The sequence below is a fragment of the Salmo salar genome, chromosome 22 (genome assembly GCF_965601325.2).
Source record: "Salmo salar chromosome 22, fSalSal1, whole genome shotgun sequence".
NCBI classification, from domain to species: domain Eukaryota; kingdom Metazoa; phylum Chordata; class Actinopteri; order Salmoniformes; family Salmonidae; genus Salmo; species Salmo salar.
In genome coordinates, this window is record NC_138312.1 from 18,529,847 (window position 1) to 18,543,066 (window position 13,220).

Here is a 13,220-nt window from a genome sequence, read left to right on the forward strand (position 1 = left end):
TAGATGACACCACCCTTGTCAACCTCTCAGATGACACACTGCATTTCCAAATAGAAGTAAACAGGATTCATGGCTGGTGCAATAACAACTACCTCACACTCAACATCAACCCCAAAAAAGAATTGCTCATTCATTTCCGGAGGAAGGCAGACCCAGTGAGCCACCTAGTCCTGGGTGGTGAAGAGGTAGACAGAGTGGGGAGCTTTAAGTGCATGGGAACTATCATGGATAGCCCACTCTCTTTTATTGCCAACACTCAGAACATCAATCAAAAATGCCAACCACGACTGTACCTTATGCGCAGACTGAGACAAATTAATACCAACACCCGGATACTCTCCAATTATTACACCTGCCATATAGAGAGTGGGCTGACTTTCTGTTTCCTTGCCTGGTACAGTAGGCTGTCAGTTGCTGATAAGGGTATCCTCAGGCGGACTGTGAACCTGGGGTCCAAGCTCTGCAGGCTGCATTGCAGGGGGCTTAAGGGCCTCTATGATAAAACGGGCAAGGGACAGGGCCAAACACATCATAGAGGACCCCACACACAGTCTTGTCCGAATGTTTTGAGGTGCTGCCCTCCGGAAGGAGATTAAGGGTCCCACTGTTTAGTAAGAATAGGAGCAGGGCAAGTTTCATTCCATCAGCCATCAGGCTGCTGAACAGTGGGACAGATGTAGGATGCTGAACAGTGGGATTTCAAATATATCTCATTTCAGATGGGTAGATGGCTTCTACAAGTCCTGCACAGCGCAGCGCACAACAATTGAGAGGGATGCTTCTATTGTGCATTGGACTAGGCAGTGTATATTTTATATAGAGCTAAGGTGATCACTATGCATCTAAACCCATGCCTTGAGATACTGTAGATCATGGCCATTCAATGATGAGTTCTTCTAGCACAGGGGAAAAGGGTGAAATTTGGTAGTAGCTTTCTTTCTTGACAGGTCATTGAAAGCTGCTTATAAATCAAATCAAATTTTATTGGCTGACAGCCGGGTATGACAAAAACAATTTTTATCGCTATAATTACATTGGTAACCAGTTTATAATAGCAATAAGGCACCTCTGCGTCATGCCTAAGAACAGCCCTTAGCCGTGGTATATTGGCCATATACCACACCCCCTTGGGCCTTATTGCTTAGCTACACATCCACTTCTTGTCACCTGGCCATTTTATCTCAAAATGATGACTGCTTTTAGGTGTGCCATTCCTCTGCAGTTATGGGATGAGATCCGATAGGTTTGGATAGGTGAGATGTAGATTAAAGATTCATAAGGTAGGCTAAATACAGTGGGACTGAAAAGAATAATGCATCAACCAGTGCTCTTCAATGAGCAATGACATACGTACCTTTAATAATGTTCCTCCTTTTCCCTCAGAGCATTCAAAGCTTTTTTCTCTCCTTTACACGTGAAAGCTTTTCCCAGGCATTATGTGAATGTTGTGATTTATTAATGCAGCAAGGGGCCTGTGACAGCTGTTCATAGCAAAATTGTCAAGATATCTGCTACAAGTCAAGCTGGAGGGTGACATCTAGTGGAGTGCTTTCTAACAGACACTAAGCCATAGACCACCAGCGAGGGAGACGTTACCAATTGGAGAGAAGTCAAGGGGAGAATCTCAATGGGTTTTGCCTGCCTCCTCTCCTCAAAAGTAATCGAGGAGCAAAGGCGAGGACAGTAAACATAGAAACAAATGTGCTTGTATGAAATGAGACTCTCCTTCCCCACTCCCACATCATCAAGCAAATGATGTTTACAGGGGTGGAATCCCAAAATAAATGTGTAAAGTGATCAAATCAAATGCAACTAGTTGTGTAAGACATGTTATAGATAAAACCATAAACACCGTATTGAAATGTGTGCATGCTTTTCTCCTTTGAGAAACCAACAGCTGATTCAAAGGGGGTGTGGCAGATTTTCAAACACTTCTGTGCTAGCTGCTGGTAGGAACCTCTTGTGTATCCTTTGCATAAGTAGGTCAATTGTTGAGGGAAGTATACTCATCCATCCGCCTACTAATGAATTGATACTCTCCTCAACCACTCGGCCACTTATCGGTTTCCGGGACACGGAGGAGAGGACGACGAAGGGGTCAAGGAGAGGACATACTTTTTCCCAACTGAGAATCGCCCAAGGCAAGGCTGCATCTTTGTAGTTTAAAGTGACGTCTTCGACTAGTCTCTTTTCCTCAAAGAGTAAGCAGTGCATCATAGATATATGTGTGTCTGACAGTGTTGGAACCTGGTCTGGGTCATATACAGTTGAAGTCGGAAGTTTACATACCCTTAGGTTGGATTCATTAAAACTCGTTTTTCAACCACTCCACAAATTTATTGTTAGCAAACTATAGTTTTGGCAAGTCAGTTAGGACGTCTACTTTGTGCATGACACAAGTAATTTTTCCAACAATTGTTTACAGACAGATTATTTCACTGTATCACAATTCCAGTGGGTCAGAAGTTTACATAAACTAAGTAGACTGTGCCTTTAAACAGCTTGGAAAATTCCAGAAAATGATGTCATGGCTTTAGAAGCTTCTGATCGGCTAATTGACATCATTTGAGTCAATTGGAGGTGTACCTGTGGATGTATTTCAAGGCATACCTTCAAACTCAGTGCCTCTTTGCTTGACATTATGGGAAAATCTAAAGAAATCAGCCAAGACCTCAGAAAAATAATTATAGACCTCCACAAGTCTGGTTCATCCTTGGGAGCAATTTCCAAATGCCTGAAGGTACCACATTCATCTGTACAAACAATAGTACGCAAGTATAAACACCATGTGACCACGCAGCCGTCATACCGCTCAGGAAGGAGACAAGTTCATACTTTGGTGCGAAAAGTACAAATCAATCCCAGAACAACAGCAAATGACCATGTGAAGATGCTGGAGGAACCAGGTACAAAAGTATCTATATCCACAGTAAAACGAGTCCTATATTGACATAACCTGAAAGGCCGCTCAGCAAGGAAGAAGCCACTGTTCCAAACCCGCCATAAACATCCAGACTACGGTTTGCAACTGCACATAGGGACAAAATATCATACTTTTTGGAGAACTGTCCTCTGGTCTGATGAAACAAAAATAGAACTGTTATGCTATAATGACCATCGTTATGTTTGGAGGAAAAAGGGGGAGGCTTGCAAGCCGAAGAACACCATCCCAACCGTGAAGCAAGGGGGTGGCAGCATCATGTTGTGGGGGTGCTTTACTGCAGGAGGGTCTGGTGCACTTCACAAAATAGATGGCATCATGAGGACGGAAAATTATGTGGATATATTGAAGCAACATCTCAAGACATCAGTCAGGAAGTTAAAGCTTGGTCGCAAATGAGTCTTCCAATTGGACAATGACCCCAAGCATACTTCCAAAGTTGTGGCAAAATGGCTTAAGGACAACAAAGCCCTGACCTCAATCCCATAGAAAATATGTGGGCAGAACTGAAAAAGTGTGTGCGAGCAAGGAGGCCTACAAACCTGATTCAGTTACACCAGCTCTGTCAGGAGGAATGAGCCAAAATTCACCCAACTTATTGTGGGAAGCTTGTGGAAGGCTACCCAAAACGTTTGACCCAAGTTAAACAATTTTTAAAGGCAATGCTACCAAATACTAATTGAGTGTATGTAAACTTCTGACCCACTGGGAATGTGATGAAAGAAATAAAAGCTGAAATAAATCACTCTACTATTATTCTGACATTTCACATTCTTAAAATAAAGGGGTGACCCTAACTGACCTAAGACAGGGATTTTTTTACTAGGATTAAATGTCAGGAATTGTGAAAAACTGAGTTTAAATGTATTTGGCAAAGGGATTTGTAAACTTCCGACTTCAACTGTACATGCCACAAGGATTTAGACACGTTCCCCTGCTCAGAGGTTGCATGCAATGGTTGCGTACCACATCACCGATTGTGCAGTCGGTAACCAGATTGCTATAACATATGATGTGGTAAGCTGATACGCAAAATACCTATCCAGGCGTTGTGAGATCTGGCAGGCGTAAACAACGTCTGAGCAGAGGAACGAGCCCTTTGTTAGTCCACTGTGCTAAAGCCTAGGGCGTTTACCTCTGGGATTAAAGAGAAGTCTTAAGTCTTACTGAAATACCTCAGGCTACACTTGCAGGTTGGATGATGGTTTAATACAGAATTTTGCATTACACATTTCCTTGAGACATTTCCTCACGTTCAACAGGATATTGTAGGCTTACTTACATGTAGGCATGTCCTTGAAGGTTTAAATTGGGGTAAATCCATTTGAATTCAATCACTTTTTGACAACACCCCTTTTGATTTGAACAAAACATTCCATAATTATTTACCCATTGTAGAAGTGCTCAGAAAGTGATATTTTCAAGAGATAAAAAGTGCTCAAAGTTACGGACGTCCAGAGAGGACATATGAATAAAAAAAGTATTCCCTCGTTATGTCGAGATCATTCATTATTTATCTCATGATCACAACATAACAAAAGTTGCTTTGTTGAGATCACGAGAAACTCACGTAAAACGGACACTTCATGTTTTATAGATAATTTTACATTTACAGAGTGGTGAGCTTCACTCCTAACAGGCTGATCAGATTCAATTTCAGCCTTAGAGCTTGATCAGGATGCTCCCTCCTCTACACTGGTTGAAGTAGATTTAACAAGTGACATCAATAAGGTATCATAGCTTTCAACTGGATTCACCTGGGCAGTCTATGTCATGGAAAGACCAGGTGTACTTACTGTTTTGTACACTCGGTGTATATATACTTACGTCAACATTTTGAGATATTATCGGGGGATTCCATACCAGCATAGCCTGAAAAACATTTTGGGATCTCAAATTGTTCTGACACTTCTCACATAGAAACTTCATTGGGAAGAAAGATGTTTGATATGCTTTTTACATTTGTAACACAAACCATTTTTTTTGAAAATCATGATGAAAGTGGCCATTGGCCCTTTTTAGACCTATACATGCCACCTGTAAGACCCAATGATCCGTGAACCGTAAATGATACTGACAACACCGTTGAGTCATTATACTCCTAAGTGTGCTCTATTAATATTCATATCTCAAAAGTACCCTTTTTGATTTTTAAACATATGTATTGTTTTAAACAATATACTCTACAAGGACATCACATTTCCAGAATTGGCTCTCTGCTATCTGTGATAGGGGATTCCATGCCAGCATATCTAAACATTTTGAGATACTATCTCGTATGTCTGTTTGAAAATGGGCTAAATGACTCATAATCAATGTCCAGCACCCAAAGTATTTTACCTGTTCAGGCGCCTAAACTTATCATAATTCTTCACATGAAGGTGAGATATCTGAGCATACAAGTGCACCACATTCAGTAATAAACTACAAGGCACGGAAAGGCAAACATCATTATATTTAATCCAAGTTGCTATTTCCAAAGCACATCTCTGCTATTTCTATAAAAACAAATACAGCATAGCAAATCCAGAGAACCAATCACAACACATATTTTCTGTAAAGATGCAAATGTAGGCCAATGTTTTCTACAAAAAAATAAGTTTTCTTTTACAGAAAATAAAAGTTGCACACCCTCAATACCCCTGTTTGTTATAGATGAGAAAAAAAACACGCATTTGTCATCAAATAGAAAAAGTAAGATGTCCACATAGGCCCATCTCAGGATATCTAATGAGTCAATATCTGACCATACTATATATGATATCCAGAGGAAATCCCAAAATGATTTGTGCATGAAAGAAAAATATGGATTTCATATTTGTCCAATTATTAAGCATGTGCCGAAAACTCAGAAATGCATCAGAAATCGTCCTTATTTTCAGCATATCAAAGAGCATATTAAGATTTGGATATGGACCTCAGCCAAGAGAAGCGTATCTGGAATCAATTTAGCATAATACACTGAGCAAAAATATAAATGAAACATGTAAACTGTTGGTCCCATGTTTCATGAGCTGAAATAAAATATCCCTGAAATGTTCCATATGCACAAAAAGCTTATTTCTCTCAAATTTAGGCCACAAATTTGTTTACATCCCAGTTAGTGAGTTAGCAGACTAGTAGTCTAACTACACAACTGAGTAGCCAGACGTTTGGTGAGAATTTTTTCTCATATAGTCAGTGATACTTATTAATAGCTAGCTTTTCAGCAAATTAAAGAATTCTCATCGCCTAGTAAGATTTCAGCAATTTATTTTGCACCTGGATCCACCTGGCAGTTAGCCTACTGTGACAAAATTGTGCATAGCCATTGTCTTTTTAAAGAAATATAAAACTAAATGAAAACAGCAAAGAAAAAAGATTTACCCAACTTGCAAAGCGGTCAGAGGGGTGACATGTAGTGCTTTAGCAAACGGTGCCACAAGAGGTCGCTTTTCACCTTCAGGTTAGGCAAAACTGTACAAACCAGAAATAGTAATGTTGTATTTTTGTAGGTACCAACTCCGGCATGGTTCGTTGGACAAAGCCTATGGGGAAATTAATGGCGTTATTGTTGGGTTTTTGAATATACGCCAAAAATAACGTATGTGGTAAATACAGGCATAGATTATATGTTTGGTTTATGAGAATCTTCTTCAGCTAATGTCAATTTTGAAGCATTTATGTAATAAACAAAAAACACAAAGCACCAAAGGCTTCATAATTCAGAAAGGTCATGTTAACTGACTGGTATTATCTAATAGAACAAAATGTAAGATCTCCTAAACCTGTGTTAACCTCAGACCTTATTTACTGCGTTTATCCCAAACCCTACTCTTTCCCCATTAATTTTCCCTATTGGGATGGCTGAACGAGTCGGAGGTAACACATTTCCGGCTTTTAGGACTACAGCAAAGATGTTCTACTATCTGTGACTACAAGCTGGCGGGCTCTATATTGAAGGGTTGGTTGTTAAGCAACAAAACCGATACTTTCGCAACTACAGTATGGGGCAAAACAGACGGGGTTGGCGTAGATTGTTGACAACATGTAAACTATATTTCTCTCCAATGTTTATTGAAAACAAATACATTTGCACAATGAGCACCTGTTGTCTCTCAAATTCATTGTTACAGTTGTTGGTTAGCTAGCTAACGAATTTTAGCTATATTAGCAATAATATGAAATCAGTAAAAACACCTCACAACAAGATATGGTATCAAGAACAAGATGGAACTAGTTAAAACGAGGCACTTACGATTCCACATAAGGCAGTTTCTTGTCATTGTTGGTAGCTATCTGGTCATCCAGAATCACAACAACTCACAGACTTCTGCCCCATTGAAGCATGCTCATCTTTTTCGTGATGTTGTCAGCTAACCCATCTATGGCACAGTCTACTCAGGCAAAAGGGACTTATACACTTACCTCATAAAAAATGTGTCCTCAAAAGATCTCAGTTCAACTCAACTTCAGGACAGAAGATGACATATTTTTGCTCACATTGACAACACTAGCTATATTATTGGATACTAAACTCAGCAAAAAAAATAAACGTCCTCACTGTCAACTGCATTTATTATCAGCAAATTTAACGTGTAAATATTTGTATGAACATAACAAGATTCAACAACTGAGACAAAATGAACAAGATGTGACTAACAGAAATGGAATAATGTGTATCTGAACAGGGGGGGGGGGGGGGGGTCAAAATCAAAAGTAACAGTCAGTATCAGGTGTGGCCACAAGCTGCATTAAGTACTGCAGTGCATCTCCTCCTCATGGCCTGCACCAGATTTGCCAGTTCTTGCTGTGAGATGTTACCCCACTCTTCCACCAAGGCACAAAGGGATTGAGATCTGGGCTATTCGCTGGCCATGGCAGAACACTGACATTCATGTCTTGCAGGAAATCACACACAGAACGAGCAGTATGGCAGGTGGCATTGTCATACTGGAGGGTCATGTCAGGATGAGCCTGCAGGAAGGGTTGGTTGTTAAGCAACAAAACCGACACTTTCACAACTACAGTATGGGGCAAAACAGATGGGGTTGGCTTAGATTGTTGACAACATGTAAACTATATTTCTCTGCAATGTTGATTGAAAACAAATACATTTGCACAATGAGCACCTGTTGTCTCAAATACATTGTTACAGTTCTTGGTTAGCTAGCTAACGAATTTTAGCTATATTAGCAATAATATGAAATCAGGAAAAACACCTCACAACAAGATATGGTATCAAGAACAAGATGGAACTAGTTAAAATGAGGTACCACATGAGGGAGAAGGATGTCTTCCCTGTAACGCGCAGCGTTGAGATTGCCTGCAATGACAACAAGCTCAGTTGATGACGGTGTGCCACACCTCCCCAGACCATGACGGACCCTCCACCTCCAAATCGATCCGCGAATCCGACCATCACCCCTGGTGAGACAAAACCGCGACTCGTCAGAGAAGAGCACTTTTTGCCAGCCCTGTTTGGTCCAGCAACGGTGGGTTTCTGCCCATAGGCAACGTTGTTGCTGGTGATGTCTGGTGAGGACCTGCCTTACAACAGGCCTACAAGCCCTCAGTCCAGCCTCTCTCAGCCTATTGCGAACAGTCTGAGCACTGATGGAGGGATTGTGCATTCCTGGTGTAACTCGGGCAGTTGATGTTGCCATCCTGGACCTGTCCGGCAGGTGTGATGTTCGGATGTACTGATCCTGTGCAGGTGTTGTTACACGTGGTCTGCCACTGCGAAGACGATCAGCTGTCCATCCTGTCTCCCTGTAGCACTGTCTTAGGTGTCTCACTGTACGGACATTGCAATTCATTTCCCTGGCCACATCTGCAGTCCTCATGCCTCCTTGCAGCATGCCTAAGGCACTTACACGCAGATGAGCAGGGACCCTGGGCATCTTTCTTTTGGTGTTTTTCAGTGTCAGTAGAAAGGCCTCTTTAGTGTCCTAAATTTTCAGAACTGTGACCTTAATTGCCTACCGTCTGTAAGATGCTAGTGTCTTAACAACCGTTCCACTGGTGCATGTTCATTAATTGTTTATGGTTCATTGAACAAGCATGGGAAACAGTGTTTAAACCATTTACAATGAAGATCTGTGAGGTTATTTGGATTTTTACCAATTATCTTCCAAAGAGTTTCTTTTGTTGCTGAGTTTATAATTGGATAATATTCCAGAGGTGTGACTAATGACAGCAAACTTATTCAAGAGCAGAAAAATGTCTCAGGGTTGATAAACTGGTGTCTGAGTAATGCCCTGTGTACTTCTGGAGAAAATGCAATGTGTCATTCAGTGCACAGATAAAGTTGCCTGATGACTCAAACAGAATTCTTCCGATGCTCTACTACATACAGTGGTGGAAAAAGGACTAAATCAAATAAAATGTTATTAGTCACATGCGCCCAATACAACAGGTGTAGACCTTACAGTGAAATGCTTAATTACAAGCCCATAACCAACAATGCAGTTTAAAAAAACTAATAAGAATAAGAAACTAAAGGAACAAGTATTTAAAGAGCAGCAGTAAAATAACAATAGCGAGACTATATACAAGGTGTACCGGTACAGAGTCGATGTGCGGGGGCACCGGTTAGCCGAGGTAATTGAGGTAATATGTACATGTAGGTAGAGTTATTAAAGTGACTATGCATAGATAATAACAGAGAGTAGCAGTGGTGTAAAAGGGGGTGGCATGCAAATAGTCTGGGTGGCCATTTGATTAGATGTTCAGGAGTCTTATGGCTTGGGGGTAGAAGCTGTTTAGAAGCATCTTGGACCTAGACTTGGTGTTCCGGTACCGCTTGCCGTGCGGTAGCAGAGAGAACAGTCTATAACTAGGGTGGCTGGAGTCTTTGATAATTTTTAGGGCCTTCCTCTGACACCGCCTCGTATAGAGGTCCTGGATGGCAGGAAGCTTGGCCCCAGTGATGTACTGGGCCGTACGCACCACCCTCTGTAGTGCCTTGCGGTCAGAGGCCGAGCAGTTGCCATACGAGACAGTGACGCAACCAGTCAGGATGCTCTCGATGGTGCGGCTGTAGAACCTTTTGAGGATCTGAGGACCCATGCCAAATCTTTTCAGTCTCCTGAGGGGGAATAGGTGTTATCGTGCCCTCTTCACGACTGTCTTGGTGTGCTTGGACCATGTTAGTCTGTTGGTGATGTGGACACCAAGGAACCTGAAGCTCTCAACCTGCTCCACTATAACCCCTTCGATGAGAATAGGGGTGTGCTCGGTCCTCCTTTTCCTGTAGTCCATAATCATCTCCTTAGTCTTGATCACGTTGAGGGAGGTGTTATTGTCCTGGCACCACATGGCCAGGTCTCTGACCTCCTCCCTATAGGCTGTCTTGTCATTGATCAGTCATACCACTGTTGTGTCATCGGCCAACTTAATGATGCTGTTGGAGTCGTGCCTGGCCGTGCAGTCATGAGTGAACAGGGAGTACAGGAGGGGACTGAGCACACACCCCTGAGGGGCCCCTGTGTTGAGGATCAGCATATCGAATGTGTTGTTACCTAGCCTTACCACTTGTGGGTGGCCCTTCAGGAAGTCCAGGATCCAGTTGTAGAGGGAGGTGTTTAGTCCCAGGGTCCTTAGCTTATTGATGAGCTTTGAGGGCACTATGGTGTTGAACGCTGAGCTGTACTCAATGAATAGCGTTCTCACATAGGTGTTCCTTTTGTCCAGGTGGGAAAGGGCAGTGTGGTGTGCAATAGAGATTGCGTCATCTGTGGATCTGTTAGGGCAGTATGAAAATTGGAGTGGGTCTATGGTTTCTGGGATAATGGTGTTGATGAGAGCCATGACCAGCATTTCAAAGCACTTCATGGCTACAGATGTGAGTGCTACGGGTTGGTAGTCATTTAGGTAGGTAACCTTACTGTTCTTGGGCACAGGGACTATGGCGGTCTGCTTAAAACATGTTGCCATTACAGACTCGGACAGGGAGAAATGAAAATGTCAGTGAAGACACTTGCCAGTTGGTCAGTTCTTACTCACAGTACACGTCCTGGTAATCCGTCTGGCCATGTGAATGTTGACCTGTTTAAAGGTCTTACTCACATCGGCTGCGGAGAGCATGATCACACAGTCGTCTGGAACAGCTGGTGCTCTCATGCATGTTTCAGTGTTATTTGCCTCGAAGCGAGCATAGAAGTAGTTTAGCTCGTCTAGTAGGCTCGTGTCACTGGGCAGCGGTAAGCTGTGCTTCCCTTTGTAGTCTGTAATGGTTTGCACGCCCTGCCACATCCGACGAGTGCCGGAACCAGTGTAGTACGATTCGATCTTAGTCCTGTATTGACGCTTTGCCTGTTTGTTGGTTCGTCGGAGGGCATATCGGGATTTCTTATAAGCTTCGGGTTAGAGTCCTTGAAAGCGGTAGCTCTAGCCTTTAGCTCAGTGCGGATGTTGCCTGTAATCCATGGCTTCTGGTTGGGTTATGTACGTACGGTCACTGTGGGTCTGACGTCAGCGATGCACTTATTGATGAAGCCAATGAAGAATCCCGGAACATATTCCAGTCTGTGCTAGCAAAACAGTCCTGTAGCTTAGCATCTGCTTCATCTGACCACTTTTTTTATTGATCTCATACTTGAGTAAAAGTAAAGATACCTTAATAGAAAATTAGTAAACGTGAAAGTCACCCAGTAAAATACTACTTGAGTAAAAGTAAAAAAGTATGTGGTTTTAAATATACTTAAGTATCAAAAGTAAATCTAGTTGCTAAAATATGTAAGTATCAAAAGTAAAAGTAACAATAATTTAAAATTCCTTATATTGAGCAAACCAGACAGCACAATTTGATTTATATTTTTTATATTTACATATAGCCAGGGTCAAAGCATTTGTATTTAGTGAGTCTGCCAGATCAGAGGCAGTAGAGATGACATGGGATGTTCTCTTGATAAGTGTGCGAATTGGACCATTTTCTGTCCTGCTAAGCATTCAAAATGTAACAAGTTATTTTGGGTGTCAGGGAAAATGTATGGAGTAAAAAGTACATAATTTTCTTTAGGAATGTAGTGAAGTAAAAATTGTCAAAAATATATGTAGTAAAGTACAGTACAGATACCCCAAAAGACTACTTAAGTATTTTTACACCACTGGCTACATACCTTAGTCTGCCATCGTTGAAGTCAATTTGTGGTGATGTCAAAATGAGGGGTGTTGGACAAAATAAAGTAATTAGCGATTGAATCATCTCTAACCAATCAGAGTATCAAAGCCAATGACGAATTTTCAAACTGTCGTTTTACCTGAGGTGCGTGCAGTTCGCTTGAATGTTTGCTACGTGCGGAACGGTTTGTACTACGCGAAATGTTCTCAAAACGTTCTTGTAAATTCTTGAACAGACTTTGAGGTAAGTTTGCTCCCATTTGGTGGGTGTGGCTTGCAGCAATGAGTGACGTATTTAAAGGGCAGTAGCCATGCTGACAGCGTTCCCCAACCTCTCCGATTTTCAACTGATCGTTCAGTACAACACCGTTTCCGTTCAATTGAATGTCCCAGAACGTACAAACGTACTGAACGCAGCCCAAAGGGAAAGGAGATATCTAGTCAGTTGCACAACGCATTTAACACAACCCCTCTGAATCAGAGAGCTGTGGGGGGCTGCTTTAATCAACGCCCAATGGCACAGTTGTTGAGGGGGTTAACTGCCTTGTAGCGACTCAGATCCAGACTCATTGGTTTAGTCCGGAATGGCACTGTATAAAATGAGTTAACTCCACTCACCCGGGGCACCGGGTCATGCAAAATAAACTTGACCATTGTGGAGAAGAAACGAATGTCCATGGGCGTGGTGTAACGTTTGGCCGGAGAAATGAGTTTGGGTAGCCAGGCAACAGATAAGGGTCAAAAATAGAATCTGTCATAGGCAATAGAGGGACTCAGAGCCATATATTTAGAGAGTTAGTCCAACTTTTTGAATTGTTTGTATTTTTCAAATTCTAGACATTCAGTTACATAGCATTGTATTCTCCATGTAATTATAATGGGGAGCTAACATGGCTGCCATAGAATGTTGAAGTGTCATGTAAATGCTTCATAATGCAGAAACCGCATTGGCCCAACTCTCACGGCTCTGCAGGGACTACTGTACATTGTCAATCTGCAGAATTCTGAGAGGAATACCAGACTTTTTTTTATTTTTTATTAGCCACATATTTGATCTCTCCATTCTGCTATAGGCCACAGGTTAGTCTGTTTTCTTAAGAAAAGGTTCCTTGGGAAGGCAGAGAAATCCCAATTCTAGTATTACGTTAGTGAAGTAATAATAACATTGGCACATTGG

General features: G+C 41.9%; 1 long non-coding RNA gene across 1 annotated transcript; it reads right to left on the reverse strand.

The window, feature by feature from the left end:
* Nucleotides 1–5,377: 5,377 nt before the first annotated feature.
* LOC145862615 (uncharacterized) lies at nucleotides 5,378–12,502 on the reverse strand. Its single transcript, XR_014382136.1, has 3 exons — nucleotides 12,043–12,502; nucleotides 8,197–8,347; nucleotides 5,378–7,897 (listed from the first exon to the last, which is right to left on the reverse strand). It is a non-coding gene; the product is annotated as an uncharacterized LOC145862615 (long non-coding RNA).
* Between the last annotated feature and the right edge of the window lie 718 nt (nucleotides 12,503–13,220).